Genomic DNA, 26,372 nt, shown 5'->3' on the forward strand with positions numbered 1-26,372 from the left:
GATACTATTTATTTATATAGTGCTCTGTCTCCAACAGGACTCAAGGCGCTTGAGATATGGCTTCTGGAACTGAACACAGGATTCTAAATGTGGCTGTACCAAGGACCTATACAGTGGCATTACAGGTTGAGTATCCCTTATCCAAAATGCTTGGGACCAGAGGAATTTTGGATATCGGATTTTTCTGTATTTTGGAATAATTGCATACCATAACGAGATATTATGGTGATGGGACCTAAATCTAAGCACAGAATGCATTTATGTTTCATATATACCATATACACACAGCCTGAAGGTCATTTTAGCCAATATTTTTTATAACTTTGTGCATTAAACAAAGTGTGTGTACATTCACAGAATTCATTTATGTGTCATATACACCTTATACACACAGTCTGAAGTTCATTTAATACAATATTTTTAATAACTTTTTGAGTATTAAACAAAGTTTGTGTACACTGAGCCATCAAAAAACAAAGGTTTCACTATCTCAGTCTCACTCAAAAAAGTCCGTATTTCGGAATATTCCGTATTTCGGAATATTTGGATATGGGATACTCAACCTGTATTACTTTTTTCTGCTACTGGTTCTTTACCTATGCAAACAAGCATCTGACTTGCCTTTCCTATTGCTTTGTTACATTGCTCACCTGAAATAGTAATACTTAGATAGCTTTCCTCTTGCCATTATAATGCCCTTAATATTATAGTTAGCCTTTGTATTTTTGAGACGTGTATGATTTTGCATTTTTTGGCATTAAATGTTGCCATGTTCTTGACCATTCCTCTAGTCCAGGGGCGGAACTGCCAGAGACAACGGAGTCAGTTGCCGCCGGGCTCCAGCCCTAAAGGGGCTTCCTCCATTGCCCTCCGGCTGTTACGTGCCCTTCCTACTAAATAGACAAAGGCGCTACCAGCAGGGTCTCGCAGTTTGTACATTCCATGCCGTAACACCCTTCTTTCCACCTTTTTCAAGACCCAGCCCAGCAGCCTCGCCGCTGCCACCACCGCTAGCTGCAGCACTGCCAGCGGTGGGGTGCCCCTGCTTCTTCTCACACCACAGATAGCTGGGCAGCACTGCAACTGCCTGCCTGATTGCTCCGCCCCCTTCCGGCTCCCAAGCACCTCTGCTGCCCAGTGATCCAGGAGCCTGCTGCTAGGAAGAAGTGGCCGAGCTTCAGCAAGCGAGTCTGGACACTGGCGGAGGAAGCCATGATAACCAGATAATGGGGAGTGGAGAGCCAGTTCCAAGGTAATACTTTATACAGCTGGTTGAGATCCTGGTCGGTGGATATGGATTCCAAGAAAACCCTGGAGGTGCTTCCTTTCAAGGGAGACACTCTCTTTGGAGAAGACCTCAATAAGATTGTAGCTGATCTGGCTACTGCTAAAACAGCTTGCCTACCTAGTATGACTCCTACCACGCAGAAGGCTAAAAGTACTTTCCCTTGGCCCTTTCATCCTCAAGGTAAAGCGTACCCAAGGTCAGGCATACCCAAAGCAAGCTCATGCTTCCAGACCTGCCAAGCCCAGACTGAAGCAAGCCTGGGCTGCCCATCAGCCTGCTTCCAAAACAGACAAGCCTGCCGCATGACGGTGCAGGCCTCCCTCTGGGGGATCCCAGGGTGGGGGGCCCGACTTCTAGGTTTGGCATAATTCTAAGCTAGAGAATTCTGTTTGGAGCTCACCTTGTACTTTGTGAAGAAATAATCAGCATTGTGGCTGAGCAGATACATGTAGTGTGTGGCTGCAAACTGCATGGATCTGCTGCGTTGTAATGCTGATACTTTTTTTTTCAAAGTACCAATAGCTTTATATAATGTTCACAATTTTTACGCAGGATCAAATAGCTCAATAGGTAGGGGGTTTGATTAGAATTCAACAGGTTATAGGTTTGAATCCTGGGTATGGTAGTTTGAGATGTGTTATTTAATAAAGTATGTTGTTCTGACTGCTGGCATCCTATCACCTGGGATATCATACTAAATAAATGGAGTTGATCAATTTTTTTTTAATTTTTTTTTAAACTAGGGACAATTTCCAGATACTTTTCTTTATAACTGAGATTGCCCCCTGGAACTTCACATCAGTTGACAACTATGCATGAGTGGGCAGTGCTTGCTCTGGATCTGCCCACCCATTTATGTGCCGTCATAAAAGAAAGCACAACTGACAGTTATCCTGGGCGTACACTACACAATTATCTGTCAGGCTATCTATCCAGTCTGGATGGATGGAATGAAAATCTGGTAATGTATAGGAGCAAATGTCAATTAACCATTTGCTCCCAAACACTAGAAAAGTGGTCAAAAATGGTCATTACACAAATTGGTTAAACCCAAAATTTAACCAATTTGTTTAGGGGACCATTTTTGTCCATTTTCTAGTGTTTGAGAGTAAATCGTTGATGGTCATTTGCTCACATAGATAACCGGATTTCTATTCCAACCAGCCAGTGTTGGAGATATGGTCTGCCAGATTACATAATGCATACCAGAGCCATAACTAGACTTTTTGGTGCCCTGTGACAGATAATTATATGCCCCCCCCCCTCCCCATTTTTGCAATATGGACAAAAGGCGCATGCCTTGTGGGGAAGGGGCATAACAAGATTGGTCTCAGAGAAAGCACATGAGATATGAAGATATATCTAGTATACTTGACACTCAATGGTTTGTGGTATTGCCGGGGTGCCCTCCTTAAATGCATATACAGTCACACATGGCGTGTTTGTGCAAATGGCATATCAGCAGTCAGCACTAACTGGTGACATGCCATTTGTACAAGTAAGCCATGTGTGACTAATATATAAACATACTTTATTAAATAACACCTCAAACTATCATACCCAGGATTCAAACCTATAACCTGTTGAATTCTAATCAAATACCCTACCCATTGAGCTACTTGATCCTGCATCTATTCTAACCTCCAAAAACAGATTCAGTTGCATTTTCCAGCGTGTTTTGTTTGCGCCTTTGCAAATGTCTTACATCGACAAACTTATTTAGTACTATTTTGCAAATAGGGTTACATTGTCGCAACATTGTGTTCCCTAATTGCTTGATTTTTTTAAATGCAACAATTGATAAAGACACCTGATAATTGCTCTGTGGCGTCTTATTTTGTGTCTACTTCTTATCTACATTTAATTCCCTACCTCTAATCAAGGCATTTTTAAATGCTGGGGGCTGCCAGGACGTGAGGCCTACCTAGACTTTAGATCTGAATTTGAATGTACTTGTGAACTAACTTAATTTCCTACTTCTAAATTCATTCCTAAATTCACTACTTACATTAATCCTGTAGTTGGGCATTTTGAGCCTTCAATTGTGGGCATTGTTTTGTGTCCAGACCAGCAGCTGGTGGTGTGCATTTGCTGGAAAGGCATCGAAGACCTCCGATATGCTGCATCTCCTGATGTGTGTCTCCCTCAAGTGGCTGTCAGCAAATGCATGCTAGACACCCCATTCCAAGCTGATTGTGACATCACGGAACATGCATCATAGAACAGGCATGCTAGAATATGGGTCTTCAACCTGCGACCCTCCAGCTGCTGTGGAACTACATATACCAGCACGCCCTGCCTCAGTTTTAGCATACCTTAATAGCAAAACTGTGGCAGGGCATGCTGGGATGTGTAGTTTCACAGCAGCTGGAGGGCCACAGGATGAAGACCCATGTGCTAGAGCCAAGCCGCAGCTACATTGAATGCTAGCAAGCTGAATGTTTAAATCATTTTTGTTCCGCAGCATTCCAATGCGGAAGATTCCATGGAACCAGAGATTATTCCATTGAGAAGGACATGCTGCCTGGATGACTGCACTGTGCAAATTAAATCACGGAGCCAGTTGGCTTGTGGGTGGCTCTGGTGACTGGGTGGTTGGGTGGGCGGTGTGTCGGAGGTGAAGCACATGCAAATGTATGTGTATCATCCAGCTAGTGAGAGTGAAAACTCATGCAGGAGTGTGCCTGCTTGTCAGTGGGTTATGCACCTTGCCAGGCGTCAAATCTACATGGAGCAGCTGGAGGGGACAAGAGCAGGTTTGCAAAATATAGATAGAAGAGCATATATGCTGGCGCATTCTCCATGATTGTGTCAGCTTATGTTTTGGTGCACTGCACTTTCCTTCACTAAGTTTTAGCCATTTTGGTTAAACGCAAGTGTAGTGGCTTCTCGCCCTTTTGGCTGTGATCTTGTATCGTGGTTGAAGAGTCTGCTGGAGGGATTGTTTTCTTCATTGGCGAGAGACTGAAGATATTCCAGGATGGAAGGCTTGGGAACACTATCCGTTTTTCAGTTGTGGAAGAGTTGAAAGACCGGATTGGACTACATTCTATAGTAAAGGATATCTTTGTATTTATTAATCCTCCCTTTATATGTGTCTGTCTTTCAATAAAGCTTTGGGCTTGTGATTCCCTCACCCTCTTACACTCCACACCCATAGCCTTATTAACTGTTGTATTATTGTATTGTTTAAATGTATAGTGCAGTTCATGATTTATAGTGTAGGCTGGCCTGTGCTGTAGTTCTTGAACTGTACTATACCGACAGCATTTGTATTGTGTTTTGGCTGTGCTGCAACACGGTACTTATGTGTGTAATGTTTATGTATGTTTTTTTGCTTCTTTATGTCAATAAAGACTGCTTTTTCAATCCAATATCTGAAAACAATTAATGTTTATCTTTGATGGCAATAGAAGTGGTATGATATTTGCTGCTTTTGAAAGGCAATATCTGATATGTCCCCTATCTGGGAACCATATATTAAATGGCTTTTCTGAAAAGGGAGATGGGAGAAGAGCTTTCAGTACTTGTAGGACCGATGCTCATTTCCTATTCTAGCCTCCAAAAACAGATTAAGTTGCATTTTCCAGCGTGTTTTGGATGCGCCTTTGCAAATGTCTTACATCGACAAACTTATTTAGTACTATTTTGCAAATAGGGTTACATTGTTGCAACATTGTGTTCCCTAATTGCTTGATTTTTTAAATGCAACAATTGATAAAGACACCTGATAACTGCTCTGTGGAGTCTTATTTTGTGTCTACTTCTTATCTACATTTAATTCTCTACCTCTAATCAAGGCATTTTTAAATGCTGGGGGCTGCCAGGACGTGAGGCCTACCTAGACTTTAGATCTGAATTTGAATGTACTTGTGAACTAACTTAATTTCCTACTTCTAAATTCATTCCTAAATTCACTACTTACATGAATCCTGTAGTTGGGCATTTTGGGACTTCGATTGTGGGCATTGTTTTGTGTCCAGACCAGCAGCAGGTGGTGTGCATTTGCTGGAAAGGCATCGAAGACCTCCGATATGCTGCATCTCCTGATGTGTGTCTCCCTCAAGTGTCTGTCAGCAAATGCCTGCTAGACACCCCATTCCAAGCTGATTGTGACATCACGGTACATGCATCATAGAACAGGCATGCTAGAACATGGGTCTTCAACCTGCGACCCTCCAGCTGCTGTGGAACTACACATCCCAGCATGCCCTGCCTCAGTTTTAGCATACCTTAATAGCAAAACTGTGGCAGGGCATGCTGGGATGTGTAGTTTCACAGCAGCTGGAGGGCCACAGGATGAAGACCCATGTGCTAAAGCCAAGCCGCAGGTACATTGAATGCTAGCAAGCTGAATATTTAAATCCTTTTTGTTCCGCAGCATTCCAATGTGGAAGATTCCATGGAACCAGAGATCCTTCCATTGAGAAGGACATGCTGCCTGGATGACTACACTGTGCAAATTAAATCACGGAGCCAGTTGGTTTGTGGGTGGCTCTGGTGACTGGGTGGTTGGGTGGGTGGTGTGTCGGAGGTGGAGCACATGCAAATGATTGTGTATCATCCAGCTAGTGAGAGAGAAAACTCATGCAGGAGTGTGCCTGCTTGTCAGTGGGTTATGCACCTTTCCAGACGTCAAATCTACATGGAGCAGCTGGAGAGGACAAGAGCAGGTTTGCAAAATATAGACAGAAGAGCTCTCCAGCCTAGTTTGCTGTCTGTTTCCACTTCTCTTTTCTTGAGCCGCTCCCTTCTATGCCCTTGCGCACTATCCTGACTTCTCCCATCTGCTTACTTTGTGCCTTCCAACGCACAATGCGAACTACAGGTAGTGCTGCAGGGCCCACACCCTTTTACTTGCCATACAGAGCAGCTCTGGAGCTGTTACAGTGCCCAGCTTCTGCAAGAAATCAGCTTGAATGCTTCAGGGGCTGGGGCATAGCCAACATGAGCCCCACACCGAAGGAGGGTGGAGGTGTTTAATGTGAATCTTCTTTACTTGACAGAGATGTGCCTGAGCAGCGGCCCTCCCCAGCCCTATCCCAAATCATACTTATTTTGCATAGGAGATACCATGGTCATGAAGATCGTTCTCCCAGGGTGAGGTTCATTCATTGCATTCTGGGTATGCTGACCCCTGTGATTTCCCCAAATGTGGGAAACTTGACTGCATTATTTGTGGTAGTGGGGGACTGTGTTTGTGCTTTCCTCTGGTCAGCTCTGGTAAAAGTCAGATTTCTTTATCTCAGATCTTCCTCTAGCCTTGTTCTTCTTTCGAGAGTACAATTGTGCTGCCTCAGTTGGATCTCCTTTACTTGACAGGGGGGTGCCCAAGCAGCGACCCTCCCCAGCTCTAGCCCAACTCCTACTTACCTGCCAGGTGAGATACTATGATCATGAAGGTGCTTCTCCCAGGGCAAGGCTCACCCATTGCACTCTGGGTGTGCTGCCCCTGTGATTTCCCCAAATATGGGAAACTTGACTGCATAATTTGTGTTTCCACTGGTCGGCTTTTATATAATTCAGATCTCTTTGTCTCAGGTCTCTCTCCAGCCTAGTTTGCAGTCTGTTTCCACTTCTTCTTTTTTTGAGCCCCTCCCTTCTATACCCTTGTGCACTATCCTGACTTCTCCTCCTGTCTGCTTACTTTGTGCCTTCCAATGCACAATGCAAACTACAGGTAGTGCTGCAGGGCCCACAAACTTTTACTTGCATTACAGAGCAGCTCTGGAGCTGTTACAGTGCCAAGCTGCTGCAAGAAATCAGCTTGAATGCTTCAGGGGCTGGGGCATTGCCAACATGAGCCCCACACCGAAGGAGGGTGGGGGTGTTTAATGCGAACTAAGGGTCATCCAAGCGCCGCAAAAGGCCGCCATTCCCTGCATACCCCTTTTCTCTTTTCATATGCAGATGAGGGTTCCAGCCAACTTTGGCCCACTGCTTGGATGACATCACTGTATGCAAATCCGTCTTCTGCTGACCTTCCCCCAGGAATGCTTGTACTAGTTGTTGCATTTGGTTTGTTGTTTGGGGGTGCTTCAGTATTAGGCAGCCTTCTGCCCTCCCATGTTCATCTGAAAATATGTGTTCTCCCTGCAGTTGTTGTCCCCAGATGAGAGTTCCCTTGTGCTGCCTCAGTTGAATCTCCTTTACTTGACAGAGATGTGCCTGAGCAGCGGCCCTCCCCAGCCCTATCCCAAATCATACTTATTTTGCATAGGAGATATCATGGTAATGAAGACTGTTATCCCAGGGTGAGGTTCATTCATTGCATTTTGGGTATGCTGACCCCTGTGATTTCCCCAAATGTGGGAAACTCGACTTCATTATTTGTGGTAGTGGGGGACTGTGTTTGTGCTTTCCTCTGGTCAGCTCTGGTAAAAGTCAGATTTATTTGTCTCAGATCTTCCTCTAGCCTTGTTCTTCTTTCGAGAGTTCCCTTGTGCTGACTCACTTGGATCTCCTTCACTTGACAGGGAAGTGCCCGAGCAGTGACCCTACCCAGCTCTAGCCCAACTCCTACTTACCTGCCAGGTGAGATACTATGATCATGAAGGTGCTTCTCCCAGGGCAAGGCTCACCCATTGCACTCTGGGTGTGCTGCTCTTGCGATTTCCCCAAATGTGGGAAACTTGACTGCATAATTTGTGTTTCCCCTGGTCGGCTCTCGTATAATTCAGATCTCTTTGTCTCAGGTCTCTCTCCAGCCTAGTTTGCTGTCTGTTTCCACTTCTCTTTTCTTGAGCCGCTCCCTTCTATGCCCTTGCGCACTATTATGACCTCTCCTGTCTGCTTACTTTGTGCCTTCCAACGTCAATGCAAACTACAGGTAGTGCTGCAGGGCCCTCACCCTTTTACATGCTTTACAGAGCAGCTCTGGAGCTGTTACAGTGCCCAGCTGCTGCAAGAAATCAGCTTGAATGCTTCAGGGGCTGGGGCATAGCCAACATGAGCCCCACACCGAAGGAGGGTGGAGGTGTTTAATGTGAATTAGGGGTCATCCAAGCGCCGCAAAAGGCCGCCATGCCCAGCACATACCTTTTTTCTTTTCATATGCAGACGAGGGTTGAAGCCAACTTTGACCCACTGCTTGGATGACATCACCATATGCAAATCCATCTGCTGCAGGCCTTCCCCCAGGAATGCTTGCACTAGTTGTTGCATTTGGTTTATTGTTTGGGGGTGCTTCAGTATTAGGCAGCCTTCTGCCCTCCCATGTTCATCTGAAAATATGTGTTCTCCCTGCAGTTGTTGTCCCCAGATGAGAGTTCCCTTGTGCTGCCTCAGTTGAATCTCCTTTACTTGACAGAGATGTGCCTGAGCAGCGGCCCTCCCCAGCTCTATCCCAAATCATACTTATTTTGCATAGGAGATACCATGCTCATGAAGATTGTTCTCCCAGGTTGAGGTTCATTCATTGCATTCTGGGTATGCTGACCCCTGTGATTTCCCCAAATGTGGGAAACTTGACTGCATTATTTGTGGTAGTGGGGGACTGTGTTTGTGCTTTCCTCTGGTCAGCTCTGGTAAAAGTCAGATTTCTTTGTCTCAGATCTTCCTCTAGCCTTGTTCTTCTTTCAAGAGTTCCCTTGTGCTGCCTCAGTTGGATCTCCTTCACTTGACAGGGGGGTGCCCGAGCTGCGACCCTCCCCAGCTCTAGCCCAACTCCTACTTACCTGCCAGGTGAGATACTATGATCATGTAGGTGCTTCTCCCAGGGCAAGGCTCACCCATTGCACTCTGGGTGTGCTGCCCCTGTGATTTCCCCAAATGTGGGAAACTTGACTGCATAATTTGTGTTTCCCCTGGTCGGCTCTCGTATAATTCAGATCTCTTTGTCTCAGGTCTCTCTCCAGCCTAGTTTGCTGTCTGTTTCCACTTCTCTTTTCTTGAGCCGCTCCCTTCTATGCCCTTGCGCACTATTCTGACCTCTCCTGTCTGTATACTTTGTGCCTTCCAACGCACAATGCAAACTACAGGTAGTGCTGCAGAGCCCACACCCTTTTACATGCTTTACAGAGCAGCTCTGGAGCTGTTACAGTGCCCAGCTGCTGCAAGAAATCAGCTTGAATGCTTCAGGGGCTGGGGCATAGCCATCATGAGCCCCACACCGAAGGAGGGTGGAGATGTTTAATGCGAATTAGGGGTCATCCAAGCGCCGCAAAAGGCCGCCATTCCCTGCACATCCCTTTTTTCTTTTCATATGCAGACGAGGGTTGAAGCCAACTTTGACCCACTGCTTGGATGACATCACCATATGCAAATCCATCTGCTGCAGGCCTTCCCCAGGAATGCTTGCACTAGTTGTTGCATTTGGTTTGTTGTTTGGGGGTGCTTCAGTATTAGGCAGCCTTCTGCCCTCCCATGTTCATCTGAAAATATGTGTTCTCCCTGCAGTTGTTGTCCCAAGATGAGAGTTCCCTTGTGCTGCCTCAGTTGAATCGCCTTTACTTGACAGAGATGTGCCTGAGCAGCGGCCCTCCCCAGCCCTATCCCAAATCATACTTATTTTGCATAGGAGATACCATGGTCATGAAGATTGTTCTCCCATGGTGAGGTTCATTCATTGCATTCTGTTTATGCTGACCCCTGTGATTTCCCCAAATGTTGGAAACTCGACTGCATTATTTGTGGTAGTGGGGGGCTGTGTTTGTGCTTTCCTCTGGTCAGCTCTGGTAAAAGTCAGATTTCTTTGTCTCAGATCTTCCTCTAGCCTTGTTCTTCTTTCGAGAGTTCCCTTGTGCTGCCTCAGTTGGATCTCCTTCACTTGACAGGGGGGTGCCCGAGCAGCGACCCTCCCCAGCTCTAGCCCAACTCCTACTTACCTGCCAGGTGAGATCCTATGATCATGTAGGTGCTTCTCCCAGGGCAAGGCTCACCCATCGCACTCTGGGTGTGCTGCCCCTGTGATTTCCCCAAATGTGGGAAACTTGACTGCATAATTTGTGTTTCCCCTGGTCGGCTCTCGTATAATTCAGATGTATTTGTCTCAGGTCTCTCTCCAGCCTAGTTTGCTGTCTGTTTCCACTTCTCTTTTCTTGAGCCGCTCCCTTCTATGCCCTTGCGCACTATCCTGACTTCTCCCGTCTGCTAACTTTGTGCCTTCCAACGCACAATGCGAACTACAGGTAGTGCTGCAGGGCCCACACCCTTTTACTTGCCTTACAGAGCAGCTCTGGAGCTGTTACAGTGCCCAGCTGCTGCAAGAAATCAGCTTGAATGCTTCAGGGGCTGGGGCATAGCCAACATGAGCCCCACACCGAAGGAGGGTGGAGGTGTTTAATGCGAACTAGGGGTCATCCAAGCGCCGCAAAAGGCCGCCATGCCCTGCACGCCCCTCTTCTCTATTCATATGCAGATGAGTGTTGAAGCCAACTTTGACCCACTGCTTGGATGACATCACCATATGCAAATCCATCTGCTGCAGGCCTTCCCCCAGGAATGCTAGCACTAGTTGTTGCATTTGGTTTGTTGTTTGGGGGTGCTTCAGTATTAGGCAGCCTTCTGCCCTCCCATGTTCATCTGAAAATATGTGTTCTCCCTGCAGTTGTTGTCCCCCGATGAGAGTTCCCTTGTGCTGCCTCAGTTGAATCTCCTTTACTTGACAGAGATGTGCCTGAGCAGCGGCCCTCCCCAGCTCTATCCCAAATCATACTTATTTTGCATAGGAGATACCATGGTCATGAAGATTGTTTTCCCAGGGTGAGGTTCATTCATTGCATTCTGGGTATGCTGACCCCTGTGATTTCCCCAAATGTGGGAAACTGGACTGCATTATTTGTGGTAGTGAGGGACTGTGTTTGTGCTTTCCTCTGGTCAGCTCTGGTAAAAGTCAGATTTCTTTGTCTCAGATCTTCCTCTAGCCTTGTTCTTCTTTTGAGAGTTCCCTTGTGCTGCCTCAGTTGGATCTCCTTCACTTGACAGGGGGGTGCCCGAGCAGCGACCCTCCCCAGCTCTAGCCCAGCTCCTACTTACCTGCCAGGTGAGATACTATGATCATGAAGGTGCTTCTCCCAGGGCAAGGCTCACCCATTGCACTCTGGGTGTGCTACTCCTGCGGTTTCCCCAAATGTTGGACACTTGACTGCATAATTTGTGTTTCACCTGGTCGGCTCTCGTATAATTCAGATCTCTTTGTCTCAGGTCTCTCTCCAGCCTAATTTGCAGTCTGTTTCCACTTCTCTTTTCTTGAGTTGCTCCCTTCTATGCCCTTGCGCACTATCCTGACTTCTCCCGTCTGCTTACTTTGTGCCTTCCAACACACAATGCAAACTACAGGTAGTGCTGCAGGGCCCACACCCTTTTACTTGCCTTACAGAGCAGCTCTGGAGCTGTTACAGTGCCCAGCTGCTGCAAGAAATCAGCTTGAATGCTTCAGGGGCTGGGGCATAGCCATCATGAGCCCCACACCGAAGGAGGGTGGAGGTGTTTAATGCGAACTAGGGGTCATCCAAGCACCGCAAAAGGCCGCCATGCCCTGCATGCCAATTTTATCTTTTCATATGCAGACGAGGGTTGAAGCCAACTTTGACCCACTGTTTGGATGACATCACCATATGCAAATCCATATGCTGCAGGCCTTCCCCCAGGAATGCTTGCACTAGTTGTTGCATTTGGTTTGTTGTTTGGGGGTGCTTCAGTATTAGGCAGCCTTCTGCCCTCCCATGTTCATCTGAAAATATGTGTACCTCCTGCAGTTGTTGTCCCCAGATGAGAGTTCCCTTGTGCTGCCTCAGTTGAATCTCCTTTACTTGACAGAGATGTGCCTGAGCAGCGGCCCTCTCCAGCCCTATCCCAAATCATACTTATTTTGCATAGGAGATACCATGGTCATGAAGATTGTTCTCCCAGGGTGAGGTTCATTCATTGCATTCTGGGTATGCTGACCCCTGTTATTTTCCCAAATGTGGTAAACTTGACAGCATTATTTGTGGTAGTGGGGGACTGTGTTTGTGCTTTCCTCTGGTCAGCTCTGGTAAAAGTCAGATTTCTTTGTCTCAGATCTTCCTCTAGCCTTGTTCTTCTTTCGAGAGTTCCCTTGTGCTGCCTCAGTTGGATCTCCTTCACTTGACAGGGGGGTGCCCGAGCAGCGACCCTCCCCAGCTCTAGCCCAACTCCTACTTACCTGCTAGGTGAGATACTATGATCATGAAGGTGCTTCTCCCAGGGCAAGGCTCACCAATTGCACTCTGGGTGTGCTGCTCCTGCGATATCCCCAAATGTGGGAAACTTGACTGCATAATTTGTGTTTCCCCTGGTCGGCTCTCGTATAATTCAGATCTCTTTGTCTCATGTCTTTCTCCAGCCTAGTTTGCTGTCTGTTTACACTTCTCTTTTCTTGAGCCACTCCCTTCTATGCCCTTGCGCACTATCTTGACTTCTCCCGTCTGCTTACTTTGTGCCTTCCAACGCACAATGCGAACTACAGGTAGTGCTGCAGGGCCCACACCCTTTTAGTTGCCTTACAGAGCAGCTCTGGAGCTATTACAGTGCCCAGCTGCTGCAAGTAATCAGCTTTTTACACTTTCTCTTGGTTCTATATATATATTTTTTTATTTTTATTTTATTTTTTCCCCCTCCTTCTCCCAAAAGGCCCCCCTCCCTCCCCCCCCTCCCTGTTTTAAATTTTAAAATCTTTAAATATTTAAATCTTCGAATCCTTAAATTGTCTGTTTAATATTTATTTTTTCTTCAATTCTTTTTGTTGTTTAAACAGCAATGTAGTTATTCCAGGGGTTAAAATAATGAAATATAGAAATAATATTAACAAAAATTAAAGGTAAAAATGAATTGATAGAATGATCCCATTAAAAGTAAATAAATAATATGGATGTTAAGCTGAGCGGGTTGGATTCGAACATGGGACTAGCTGCATAGAGTGCATTTGATGTTTCCCCTGTGCCACAAGAACTGCTTTAGTAGTGGCATGGATTTATGTTACCCTAAAAGGTTTTATATAAGTAAATGGGGATCCTTAGTGCTGAGTCTCTGAATTATGTATATGTGATTATAGATATGAGGTATTGATTGAAAGATTATAGGTTAATCTGTATATAGATTATATATTTTCTGTTATTTTTTAAACCACCTTGTTGCTTATTTTATTATTATTTTTAATCACCATGTTGCTTATTTTTATATTATGAAATGCCTTTATATGTGCAATTGCAATTAGAAAGTTGTTCCATATGTGAGTCATTACATGTATGCATCCAATTAGTACATGTATGTATCCAATCAACTAATTAGTAATGCTATTGGTCCGGTGCATTTTAAAAAGAGCCTGCTAGGCTGCTGATGTATCCTCTGACGAAACCGCTCTTGGATAACAGCGGAGAAACGCGTAAGAAAGGTGATTACCGGACACTCTGATTGCTGAGATATAAGCCCGTTCATGAACGAGCTACATCACGGCGGACGTCTGATGTAAAGACAGCGGTGAAGGGGAAAAAGCAATTTGAGACCGAGCAAAAGGAGGTCTCTACCCCACGGCAGGGAGAAATATCCCGACCGCGAGTGCCAATAAGATCCAGCCACGGTTAACGGGGGTCGTAGCATACCGCTGTGTTTCACCAACCATCACAGCGCTCTCCCCCTGTTTTCTTTCATTACTCACGTGAGTTACATATGAACTTTAACTGCAGTAAATAATAAGAATTTACTTACTGATAATTCTATTTCTCATAGTCCGTAGTGGATGCTGGGGACTCCGTAAGGACCATGGGGAATAGCGGCTCCGCAGGAGACTGGGCACATCTAAAGAAAGCTTTAGGACTATGTGGTGTGCACTGGCTCCTCCCCCTATGACCCTCCTCCAAGCCTCAGTTAGGATACTTTGCCCGGACGAGCGTACACAATAAGGAAGGATTTTGAATCCCGGGTAAGACTCATACCAGCCACACCAATCACACCGTACAACCTGTGATCTGAACCCAGTTAACAGCATGATAACAGAGGAGCCTCTGAAAAGATGGCTCCCAACAATAATAACCCGATTTTTGTAACAATAACTATGTACAAGTATTGCAGACAATCCGCACTTGGGATGGGCGCCCAGCATCCACTACGGACTATGAGAAATAGAATTATCGGTAAGTAAATTCTTATTTTCTCTGACGTCCTAAGTGGATGCTGGGGACTCCGTAAGGACCATGGGGATTATACCAAAGCTCCCAAACGGGCGGGAGAGTGCGGATGACTCTGCAGCACCGAATGAGAGAACTCCAGGTCCTCCTCAGCCAGGGTATCAAATTTGTAGAATTTAGCAAACGTGTTTGCCCCTGACCAAGTAGCTGCTCGGCAAAGTTGTAAAGCCGAGACCCCTCGGGCAGCCGCCCAAGATGAGCCCACTTTCCTTGTGGAACGGGCTTTTACAGATTTTAGCTGTGGCAGGCCTGCCACAGAATGTGCAAGCTGAATTGTACTACAAATCCAACGAGCAATAGTCTGCTTAGAAGCAGGAGCACCCAGCTTGTTGGGTGCATACAGGATAAACAGCGAGTCAGATTTCCTGACTCCAGCCGTCCTGGAAACATATTTTCAGGGCCCTGACAACATCCAGCAACTTAGATTCCTCCAAGTCCCTAGTAGCCGCAGGCACCACAATAGGTTGGTTCAGGTGAAAACGCTGGAACCACCTTAGGGAGAAACTGAGGACGAGTCCTCAATTCCGCCCTGTCCGAATGGAAAATCAGATAAGGGCTTTTACAGGATAAAGCCGCCAATTCTGACACGCGCCTGGCCCAGGCCAGGGCCAACAGCATGACCACTTTCCATGTGAGATATTTTAACTCCACAGATTTAAGTGGTTCAAACCAATGTGACTTTTGGAACCCAAACTACATTGAGATCCCAAATTGCCACTGGAGGCACAAAAGGAGGCTGTATATGCAGTACCCCTTTTACAAACGTCTAAACTTCAGGGACTGAAGCTAGTTCTTTTTTGGAAGAAAATTGACAGGGCCGAAATCTGAACCTTAATGGACCCCAATTTCAGGCCCATAGACACTCCTGTTTGCAGGAAATGTAGGAATCGACCCAGTTGAATTTCCTCCATCGGGCCTTACTGGCCTCGCACTACGCAACATATTTTCGCCAATTGCGGTGATAATGTTTTTGCGGTTACATCCTTCCTGGCTTTAGATCAGGATATGGATGACTTCATCCGGAATGCCTTTTTTCCTTCAGGATCCGGTGTTCAACCGGCATGCCGTCAAACGCAGCCGCGGTAAGTCTTGGAACAGACAGGGTCCTTGCTGGAGCAGGTCCCTTCTTAGAGGTAGAGGCCACGGATCCTCCGTGAGCATCTCTTGAAGTTCCGGTTACCAAGTCCTTCTTGGCCAATCCGGAGCCACGAATATAGTGCTTTCTCCTCTCCATCTTATCAATCTCAGTACCTTGGGTATGAGAGGCAGAGGAGGGAACACATACACTGACTGGTACACCCACGGTGTTACCAGAGCGTCTACAACTATTGCCTGAGGGTCTCTTGACCTGGCGCAATACCTGTCGAGTTTTTTAATCATGTGGACGACTTCTGGGTGAAGTCCCCACTCTCCCGGGTGGAGGTCGTGCTGAGGAAGTCTGCTTCCCAGTTGTCCACTCCCGGAATGAATACTGTTGACAGTGCTATCACATGATTTTCCGCCCAGCGAAGAATCCCTGCAGCTTCTGCCATTGCCCTCCTGCTTCTTGTGCCACCCTGTCTGTTTACGTGGGTGACTGCCATGATGTTGTCCGACTGGATCAACACCGGCTGACCTTGAAGCAGAGGTCTTGCTAAGCTTAGAGCATTGTAAATGGCCCTTAGCTTCAGGATATTTATGTGAAGTGATGTATCCAGGCTTGACCCTAAGCCCTGGATATTCCTTCCCTGTGTGACTGCTCACCAGCCTCGCAGGCTGGCATCCGTGGTCACCAGGACCCAGTTCTGAATGCCGAATCTGCGGCCCTCTAGAAGATGAGCACTCTGCAACCACCACAGGATGGATACCCTTGTCCTTGGTGACAGGGTTATCCGCTGATGCATCTGAAAATGCGACCCGGACCATTTGTCCAGTAGGTTCCACTGGAAAGTTCTTGCGTGGAATCTAACGAATGGGATTGCTTCGTAGGAAGCCACCATTTTTACCCAGAACCCTTGTGCATTGATGCACTGAGACTTGGTTCGGTTTTAGGAGGTTCCTGACTAGCTCGGATAACTCCCTGGCTTTCTCTTCCGGGAGAAACACCTTTTTTCTGGACTGTGTCCAGGAACATCCCTAGGAAACAGAAGACAAGTCGTCGGAACCAGCTGCGATTTTGGAATATTGAGAATCCAATCGTGCTGCCGCAACACTACCTGAGATAGTGCTACACCGACTTCCAACTGTTCCCTGGATCTTACCCTTATCAGGGAATCGTCCAAGTAAGGGATAACTAAAATTCCCTTCCTTCGAAGGGATATCATTTCGGCCATTACCTTGGTAAAGACCCGGGGTGCCGTAGACCATCCCTACGGCAGCGTCTGAACTGATAGTGACAGTTCTGTACCATAACCTGAGGTACCCTTGGTGAGAAGGGTAAATTTTGACATGAAGGTAAGCATCCTTGATGTCCCGAGACATCATGTAGTCCCCTTCTTCCAGGTTCGCAATCACTGCTCTGAGTGACTCAATCTTGAATTTGAACCTCTGTATGTAAGTGTTCAAAGATTTTAGATTTTAGATTTAGAATCGGTCTCACCGAGCCGTCTGGCTTCGGTACCACAATAGTGTGGAATAATACCCCGTTCCCTGTTGCAGGAGGGGTACCTTGATTATCACCTGCTGGGAATACAGCTTGTGAATGGCTTCCAAAACTGCCTCCCTGTCAGAGGGAGACGTCGGTAAAGCCGAATTTTGGAAACGGCGAGGGGGAGACGTCTCGAATTCCAATATGTACCCTTGAGATATTACCTGAAGGATCCAGGGGTCTACTTGCGAGTGAGCCCACTGCGCACTGAAATTCATTGAGAACGGGCCCCCACCGTGCCTGAGCTTGTAAGGCCCTAGCGTCATACTGAGGGCTTGGCAGAGGCGGGAAAGGGTTTCTGTTCCTGGGAACTGGCTAATCTCTTCAGCCTTTTTCCTCTCCCTCTGTCACGAGCAGAAAAGAGGAACCTTTTGTCCGCTTGCCAACAAAGGACTGCGCCTGATAATACGGCGTCTTATTTTGAGAGGCGACCTGGGGTACAAACGTGGATTTCCCAGTTGTTGCCGTGGCCACCAGGTCTAAAATACCGACCCCAAATGTCCCCTTTCAAAGGCAATACTTCCAAATGCCGTTTGGAATCCGCATCACCTGACCATTTTACTGGTAGAATTGGACAACGCACTTATACTTGATGCCAGTCGGCAAATATTCCGCTGTGCATCATGCATATATAGAAATGCATCTTTTAAATGCTCTATAGGCAATAATATACTATCCTTATCTAGGATATCAATATTTCCAGTCAGGGAATCCGACCATGCCAACCCAGCACTGCACCTCCAGGCTGAGGCGATTGCTGGTCGCAGTATAACACCAGTATGTGTGTGAATACATTTTTGGATACCCTCCTGCTTTCTATCAGCAGGATCCTTAAGGGCGGCCATCTCATGAGAGGGTAGAGCCCTTGTTCTTACAAGCGTGTGAGCGCCTTATCCCCCCTAGGGGGTGTTTCCCAACGCACCCTAACCTCTGGCGGGAAAGGGTATACAGCCAATACTTTTTAAGAAATTATCAATTGTTATCGGGGGGAAACCCACGCATCATCACACACCTCATTTTATTTCTCAGATTCAGGAAAACTACAGGTAGTTTTTCCCTCACCGAACATAATACCCCTTTTTGGTGGTACTCGTATTATCAGAAATGTATAAAACATTTTCCATTGTCTCAATCATGTAACGTGTGGCCCTACTGGAAATCACGGTTGTCTCTTCACCGTCGACACAGGAGTCAGTATCCGTGTCGGCGTCTGTATCTGCCATCTGAGGTAACGGGCGCTTTAGAGCCCCTGACGGCCTATGAGACGTCTGGACAGGCACAAGCTGAGTAGCCGGCTGTCTCATGTCAACCACTGTTTTTTTTTTTGTTTTTTTATACAGAGCTGACACTGTCATGTAATTTTCAACAGTACATCCACTCAGGTGTCGACCCCCTAGGTGGTGACATCACTGTTACAGACACTCTGCTCCGTCTCCACATCATTTTTCTCCTCATACATGTCGACACAAACGTACCGACACACAGCACACACACAGGGAATGCTCTGATAGAGGACAGGACCCCACTAGCCCTTTGGGGAGACAGAGGGAGAGTATGCCAGCACACACCAGAGCGCTATATATATATATATATACAGGGATAACCTTATATAAGTGTTTTTCCCTTATAGCTGCTGTATGTTTTAATACTGCGCCTAATTAGTGCCCCCCTCTCTTTTTTTAACCCTTTCTGTAGTGTAGTGACTGCAGGGAAGAGCCAGGGAGCTTCCGTCCAACTGAGCTGTGAGGGAAAATGGCGCCAGTGTGCTGAGGAGATAGTCTTCGCCCCCTTTTCGGCGGCCTTATCTACCGTTTTTCTGTATATTCTGGCAGGGGTTAAATGCATCCATATAGCCCAGGAGCTATATGTGATGTATTTTTTGCCATGTAAGGTATTTTTATCATGTTTTATTGCGTCTCAGGGCGCCCCCCCCCAGCGCCCTGCACCCTCAGTGACCGGAGTATGAAGTGTGCTGAGAGCAATGGCGCACAGCTGTGCGCTACCTTATTGAAGACAGGAACGTCTTCTGCCGCCGATTTTTCCGGACCTCTTCGCTCTTCTGGCTCTGTAAGGGGGCCGGCGGCGAGGCTCCGGGACCCATCCAGGCTGGGCCTGTGATCGTCCCTCTGGAGCTAATGTCCAGTAGCCAAGAAGCCCAATCCACTCTGCACGCAGGTGAGTTCGCTTCTTCTCCCCTTAGTCCCTCGATGCAGTGAGCCTGTTGCCAGCAGGTCTCACTGAAAATAACAAACCTAAACTAAAACTTTCACTAAGAAGCTCAGGAGAGCCCCTAGTGTGCACCCTTCTCGTCGGGCACAGAAATCTAACTGAGGCTTGGAGGAGTGTCATAGGGGGAGGAGCCAGTGCACACCACATAGTCCTAAAGCTTTCTTTAGATGTGCCCAGTCTCCTGCGGAGCCGCTATTCCCCATGGTCCTTACGGAGTCCCCAGCATCCACTTAGGACGTTAGAGAAAAGAGGCGTTGGTTACAACTGTTGCTGTTCATCCACAAGAAGGAATTTAATGTATCAATTACAATTGGAAAGTAACGTGTAACCCTGATTTAGGGTTTAAACAACACTTATACTGAGGTAGTTATAATATGGTGACTAAAATGGAGTATAAGCATATATATTATTCATATAAAAGTTAATGGATGTTGTAATACTGTATGCATGTTGTGAGGTAAATAATACAGTTCACATATATGTAATTGTATGTACATTGATGTAAATGTAGTGGTGAATACAATGAAGGCTTATTTTATGGTTTCACAGTGTATCTAAAGGGTTAATGTCCTTGTGCTCCTAACTGTCAATCACCTAGTGAGGTGATTGCCAGTGGGCGGGGCATCACCTCAGAGTGGGTCATGTGACTACTAGAGAGGAGTGGAGAGGTGCTGTGAGTGTAGCTGAGAGAGAGACTGCATATCCCTTGGTGAGAGGACATAGTTTTTTGCTGCTCCGGCCGTCGCCCGCATTAGAGCTGAGCGGTATACATTGCGGCGGCCGGAGGGGGCTTAGTGTGTGAAGCCAGAACAGGGCTTCCTTACTGTAAAGGTGGTGACAGCAGCATTGAGACTCAGAACTGTTCATAGAACCCAAGATCAGCGCTAGTCAACTCACCCAGCAGTATTGGAAGGGCACATCTGTGACAGGGACACAGAGAGGGTTCCTTCCTACCTATTACCGGCACAGACTCTGACAGCCACAACAAAGAAGCCAGGACCAGCAGCAGAGGCTCCATTCTGTGTGGCTGTAAGTGTAAGGGAGGAGTCGGGGGAGCATCCTGCAGCAGCATCACTAGATGGTAGAAGTGTGAGTGCATAATCCAGCCATTTATATTACCCCTACACTAAGCACAGCAAGCCATAGGTGACTATTGTACATAGTCAATTTCATATTGGGACTAAGTACTCCAGGGCTAGGCCGCAATAATGGCTATTAAGCAGGAGGATAGTAATGGGTCACAGTAGTCAGAGTGACCTATAATTACAGTTCCATGTATGGCTTAATCATAGTGCTAAGGAGAAGGTAGAAAGCACTGGGTATATATATGTAACAGGAGGAGTGGAGTGAAACTTGAACTGTTTAACGCTTCATAAATAGTTTTAAAACTCCCCCATATATCAGCATCACATCAGTCAAAGGAGAGCCAGAGACATTGTTCCGCAGCGCTAAATAGAAAGTAACACCCTAAAGCTGCCACCTAATGTGTGTATTTATGCCCCTGAATTAGCAGAATTAGAGTCAAGGACATTAAAGGTAGCCATACTACAGTGACATTGGATGGATGTTAAAGCCTCTTAGCCACAAAGGATTAGAATATCATCCCGATTCAAGGACTAGCTTGTGGCACTTTAATACAACTGTGTTATATGTATATTCGTGAACCCGTAAGAAGGACTGACACGTAAGAGACTATTAGTTATAAAGTTAAAGGATTTGAGCTCGCTGTGACTATGATAAGAGAAACCATCTCTTGCAGATATATTTAATATAGACTCATCCTAAGAGACAACAATAATTTGAGGCATACAGGAATCGAAAAGCTATATATGCTCTGAAATATAGAAAGCATCAGCTACTTCAAATGGACACAAGGACGCAGCATAACAAAGGTTTATCATACCAGCTTCTTAGGAGTTTAGTTTAATACTGGACAACTACAGTAACATTTTTACTGAGGAAAGGATACAGATTCCTTGGTAATCAACTGTTGATGTTACTATCTATGAGCTAAATAGATACTTTCTGTTATCTGCCAAGGAGGAACTATAAGTAACCTTATAGGAGAAAGTAATCGCTACCATAAGTAGACTGAGCCAAACATCTTTCTCTTTAACTGAAGGGAAAACTGATAGTTGATACTAAAACATAGTGTCAGACATTCTGTATTAACTGCTGTTATTTTTAGGAAGTTTATGGGCCCTTATAGTGCACTATCATATTAAGAGTACCCGGGTCACTCTAACACCTAAGGGTGTCTTGAAAAGAAAAAGGATTTGTTGTATTGCATGCAGGTACTGTGTATAGGCCTAATTGACAGGCTGTTAGCATGGATTAATGACTTAAAGGGGAATGTGTAATTGATGAAATGTTAATGTATACTTAATCCATTTGGTACTGGTCATTAAAGTGTTATACTTTCCATGTGTGTCTGGTCCGTCTGGAAGTTGATCTGAAGATCCTGGAAGAAAGAGACAGGTATATTAGATAATATATCTATGATATAAGGGAATCATCCCCTAAGGATAGAGATCAGGCTTACTCAAGCAAGCCTTAACGGTAGTTAAATACTACACATAGCTTGAGTGGAGGCACAGCTATTAGGTAACCATCCCTTAATAGAATACATAGACAGCTCTCGTTCAAGGTAATGAGGGTAGGGTTACATTTGGAGGCACCGCGTGAGATAGAAGTTACACTCAGGCCCTGTTACACCACAGGTGTCAGCTGCCATTAATTATTATTGATAAAGTCCTCACATCCCTAAAAATAAAATACAAATATGGGAAAGAAGCAAAGGAACAGGGAGAAGGTTGGACATAAAGCCATTGCTGTATCAGTTGGGAGAGTTGAAGCCATTAGAGAATGTAAAAGTATGGACAAACAAGAGTACCGTAAGGGACCAGGCTTAAAGGAAGAGGTGACATGCAAGTTTGTGGGAACTTTTGTAAATAACCTAGGTGTGAAAAATGAAAAAATATTAGATATCCCTGTAGAGTTGGAGAAGAGAAAGAAAAAATCAAAGGACAAGAAAGTCAAACTTGATCCCCACCTAAAGGATAGTGAGGGAGGTGTTAGTGACAACCTTGCTCATACTTTGGTCGCTAACATGGATTATGGAATGAAAGGAGATAAGAATGTTCTACCACTGAAAGAGAGAGTTCCAGGGGAAGTGAAGATAGATGTAGGTATACAGAGATTAGAAACTGTGCTAAAGCAAATAGCTGAGGATTATAAGAAACATGGACAATTAGTATTAGCTCTTCCAAAAGATCAACAGAAGGACCTGCTTTCCCGGTTTCCAACTTCCATTGAGGAACCAACAAGAAGAGATAGCCCAGTGGATCTACAGACCCCAATAGAGGTGATAAGACATATAGCACTGGACAGGTCTAAACATCAGTTGTTGGAGGTTCTAGATGAAACCCAATGGAAGCTAAAAGAAGAACAGATGTTTAACACCAAAATTGATGAGAGGAACAAAGAGCTTGAGAGAGAACTTTGGTTTATACAGAGAGAGATGGAAACCATGGCATCTGATGAAAGACAAACCAGAGTGGATCAGGAGCAACAAAAGTTGATAATGTACCAGCAGCAGGAAGACAATATTCATTCTCTGGAATCAAAAATAACTGAGTTGTCTGAATTATTGGAAGTGGGTAAAGAAACTGAAAAGGAGGATCATATTTGTCTGAATGAAATGAAAGAAAGACTGTCTCAGCTAGAATCTGAGAATAAAATACTCAAGGATGCCAACTTCCTAAACAACTGTCCTGAAGACCGTATCCATGAATTTTCTATGCGACCGGATACTAAGGACATAGCATTACAGACTGAGGTAGTGGATGGTATATTGCTGAGACAATCTTCTATGAATAAAGTTGATAGTAAAGGGACACAGTATATGTCTCTTAAAATGACTGGCACAGTAATATGGTTCCATGTGAAGAAAGGCTATGGCTTCATTAAAAGGCATGACACCGGAGAAGACATATTTGTACATTGGACATCCATAACGAAGAATAACCCCCTAAAACTGTTGTACAGTGTAGGAGATGGAGAGAAAGTAGAATTTGAAGTGTTGGAAGGGGAAAAGGGTGTACATGAAGCAAATGTGACTGGCATAGGTGGAGTACCAGTGAAAGGGAGTCGATTTGCTCCAAACCGACGAGGATCATACAGTTATTGTTATCAACCACGAGAAAAAGTGGTTGATGAAGGAAGTGCATATTCAGAACAAAGGCAAGGGAGAGATCCAGCTCCATGTCATCCTTCTACAACCTTACATTACCGACCTCTCTCGAGATTCAATGGTAGAGTAAATCAGTCCCAGGATCAAGAAACGGAAAATTCAGATGCTAAAGACTTGATAACTTTAGAAGCTTCGTCAGAGAAAGAAACTAGTCTCAGTGAAAATCGTAGTGAGGTACATGATAACTTTACCCTAGCACAATCTCTTAAATCTTCCATCCGAAGTCCAGTACTAAAAGAAGTCAATAAATCAGGTGTAGAAGAGCAAGGGAAACCAGCACGATCAGAGAACACTATCCCTGGGAGGCATGAAGGCTATGTAGTTCCATCCCTCCCTATTTGGCCAACAGTTAAAATGGTTGAGATGAGGTGGCTTGCTAATGGATGTGAATGAATATATACTATTTTAGCATAGTGAGTAAGGTAGATGGTGCATTGGCACCTAAAGATGTTAAACAGTGACAATGCACCAGGGGGAGAAATGTAACCCTGATTTAGGGTTTAAACAACACTTATACTGAGGTAGTTATAATATGGTGACTAAAATGGAGTATAAGCATATATATTATTCATATAAAAGTTAATGGATGTTGTAATACTGTATGCATGTTGTGAGGTAAATAATACAGTTCACATATATGTAATTGTATGTACATTGATGTAAATGTAGTGGTGAATACAATGAAGGCTTATTTTATGGTTTCACAGTGTATCTAAAGGGTTAATGTCCTTGTGCTCCTAACTGTCAATCACCTAGTGAGGTGATTGCCAGTGGGCGGGGCATCACCTCAGAGTGGGTCATGTGACTACTAGAGAGGAGTGGAGAGGTGCTGTGAGTGTAGCTGAGATAGAGACTGCATATCCCTTGGTGAGAGGACATAGTTTTTTGCTGCTCCGGCCGTCGCCCGCATTAGAGCTGAGCGGTATACATTGCGGCGGCCGGAGGGGGCTTAGTGTGTGAAGCCAGAACAGGGCTTCCTTACTGTAAAGGTGGTGACAGCAGCATTGAGACTCAGAACTGTTCATAGAACCCAAGATCAGCGCTAGTCAACTCACCCAGCAGTATTGGAAGGGCACATCTGTGACAGGGACACAGAGAGGGTTCCTTCCTACCTATTACCGGCACAGACTCTGACAGCCACAACAAAGAAGCCAGGACCAGCAGCAGAGGCTCCATTCTGTGTGGCTGTAAGTGTAAGGGAGGAGTCGGGGGAGCATCCGGCAGCAGCATCACTAGATGGTAGAAGTGTGAGTGCATAATCCAGCCATTTATATTACCCCTACACTAAGCACAGCAAGCCATAGGTGACTATTGTACATAGTCAATTTCATATTGGGACTAAGTACTCCAGGGCTAGGCCGCAATAATGGCTATTAAGCAGGAGGATAGTAATGGGTCACAGTAGTCAGAGTGACCTATAATTACAGTTCCATGTATGGCTTAATCATAGTGCTAAGGAGAAGGTAGAAAGCACTGGGTATATATATGTAACAGGAGGAGTGGAGTGAAACTTGAACTGTTTAACGCTTCATAAATAGTTTTAAAACTCCCCCATATATCAGCATCACATCAGTCAAAGGAGAGCCAGAGACATTGTTCCGCAGCGCTAAATAGAAAGTAACACCCTAAAGCTGCCACCTAATGTGTGTATTTATGCCCCTGAATTAGCAGAATTAGAGTCAAGGACATTAAAGGTAGCCATACTACAGTGACATTGGATGGATGTTAAAGCCTCTTAGCCACAAAGGATTAGAATATCATCCCGATTCAAGGACTAGCTTGTGGCACTTTAATACAACTGTGTTATATGTATATTCGTGAACCCGTAAGAAGGACTGACACGTAAGAGACTATTAGTTATAAAGTTAAAGGATTTGAGCTCGCTGTGACAATGATACGAGAAACCATCTCTTGCAGATATATTTAATATAGACTCATCCTAAGAGACAACAATAATTTGAGGCATACAGGAATCGAAAAGCTATATATGCTCTGAAATATAGAAAGCATCAGCTACTTCAAATGGACACAAGGACGCAGCATAACAAAGGTTTATCATACCAGCTTCTTAGGAGTTTAGTTTAATACTGGACAACTACAGTAACATTTTTACTGAGGAAAGGATACAGATTCCTTGGTAATCAACTGTTGATGTTACTATCTATGAGCTAAATAGATACTTTCTGTTATCTGCCAAGGAGGAACTATAAGTAACCTTATAGGAGAAAGTAATCGCTACCATAAGTAGACTGAGCCAAACATCTTTCTCTTTAACTGAAGGGAGAACTGATAGTTGATACTAAAACATAGTGTCAGACATTCTGTATTAACTGCTGTTATTTTTAGGAAGTTTATGGGCCCTTATAGTGCACTATCATATTAAGAGTACCCGGGTCACTCTAACACCTAAGGGTGTCTTGAAAAGAAAAAGGATTTGTTGTATTGCATGCAGGTACTGTGTATAGGCCTAATTGACAGGGGGTTAGCATGGATTAATGACTTAAAGGGGAATGTGTAATTGATGAAATGTTAATGTATACTTAATCCATTTGGTACTGGTCATTAAAGTGTTATACTTTCCATGTGTGTCTGGTCCGTCTGGAAGTTGATCTGAAGATCCTGGAAGAAAGAGACAGGTATATTAGATAATATATCTATGATATAAGGGAATCATCCCCTAAGGATAGAGATCAGGCTTACTCAAGCAAGCCTTAACGGTAGTTAAATACTACACATAGCTTGAGTGGAGGCACAGCTATTAGGTAACCATCCCTTAATAGAATACATAGACAGCTCTCGTTCAAGGTAGGGTTACAAACGATTAAATTACAA

General features: G+C 45.1%; 12 non-coding genes across 12 annotated transcripts; all 12 read left to right on the forward strand.

Annotated features, from left to right (window-relative positions):
• Nucleotides 1-6,337: 6,337 nt before the first annotated feature.
• Nucleotides 6,338-6,501, forward strand: LOC134986730 (U1 spliceosomal RNA). The gene has a single exon (XR_010192556.1). It is a non-coding gene; the product is annotated as a U1 spliceosomal RNA (small nuclear RNA).
• A 152-nt stretch (nt 6,502-6,653) lies between these two features.
• On the forward strand, nt 6,654-6,816 carry LOC134986693 (U1 spliceosomal RNA). The gene has a single exon (XR_010192521.1). It is a non-coding gene; the product is annotated as a U1 spliceosomal RNA (small nuclear RNA).
• Nucleotides 6,817-7,491: 675 nt separating this feature from the next.
• On the forward strand, nt 7,492-7,655 carry LOC134986766 (U1 spliceosomal RNA). The gene has a single exon (XR_010192592.1). It is a non-coding gene; the product is annotated as a U1 spliceosomal RNA (small nuclear RNA).
• A 152-nt stretch (nt 7,656-7,807) lies between these two features.
• Nucleotides 7,808-7,970, forward strand: LOC134986683 (U1 spliceosomal RNA). Its single transcript, XR_010192512.1, has one exon. It is a non-coding gene; the product is annotated as a U1 spliceosomal RNA (small nuclear RNA).
• Nucleotides 7,971-8,640: 670 nt separating this feature from the next.
• Nucleotides 8,641-8,804, forward strand: LOC134986748 (U1 spliceosomal RNA). The gene has a single exon (XR_010192575.1). It is a non-coding gene; the product is annotated as a U1 spliceosomal RNA (small nuclear RNA).
• A 152-nt stretch (nt 8,805-8,956) lies between these two features.
• On the forward strand, nt 8,957-9,119 carry LOC134986696 (U1 spliceosomal RNA). Its single transcript, XR_010192524.1, has one exon. It is a non-coding gene; the product is annotated as a U1 spliceosomal RNA (small nuclear RNA).
• A 670-nt stretch (nt 9,120-9,789) lies between these two features.
• On the forward strand, nt 9,790-9,953 carry LOC134986759 (U1 spliceosomal RNA). The gene has a single exon (XR_010192584.1). It is a non-coding gene; the product is annotated as a U1 spliceosomal RNA (small nuclear RNA).
• Nucleotides 9,954-10,105: 152 nt separating this feature from the next.
• On the forward strand, nt 10,106-10,268 carry LOC134986712 (U1 spliceosomal RNA). Its single transcript, XR_010192539.1, has one exon. It is a non-coding gene; the product is annotated as a U1 spliceosomal RNA (small nuclear RNA).
• A 671-nt stretch (nt 10,269-10,939) lies between these two features.
• Nucleotides 10,940-11,103, forward strand: LOC134986753 (U1 spliceosomal RNA). Its single transcript, XR_010192579.1, has one exon. It is a non-coding gene; the product is annotated as a U1 spliceosomal RNA (small nuclear RNA).
• A 152-nt stretch (nt 11,104-11,255) lies between these two features.
• On the forward strand, nt 11,256-11,418 carry LOC134986706 (U1 spliceosomal RNA). Its single transcript, XR_010192535.1, has one exon. It is a non-coding gene; the product is annotated as a U1 spliceosomal RNA (small nuclear RNA).
• Nucleotides 11,419-12,089: 671 nt separating this feature from the next.
• On the forward strand, nt 12,090-12,253 carry LOC134986750 (U1 spliceosomal RNA). The gene has a single exon (XR_010192577.1). It is a non-coding gene; the product is annotated as a U1 spliceosomal RNA (small nuclear RNA).
• Nucleotides 12,254-12,405: 152 nt separating this feature from the next.
• On the forward strand, nt 12,406-12,568 carry LOC134986716 (U1 spliceosomal RNA). The gene has a single exon (XR_010192542.1). It is a non-coding gene; the product is annotated as a U1 spliceosomal RNA (small nuclear RNA).
• The last annotated feature ends 13,804 nt before the right edge of the window (nt 12,569-26,372 follow it).

This window comes from Pseudophryne corroboree (genome assembly GCF_028390025.1).
Source record: "Pseudophryne corroboree isolate aPseCor3 chromosome 7 unlocalized genomic scaffold, aPseCor3.hap2 SUPER_7_unloc_5, whole genome shotgun sequence".
Taxonomy (NCBI): domain Eukaryota; kingdom Metazoa; phylum Chordata; class Amphibia; order Anura; family Myobatrachidae; genus Pseudophryne; species Pseudophryne corroboree.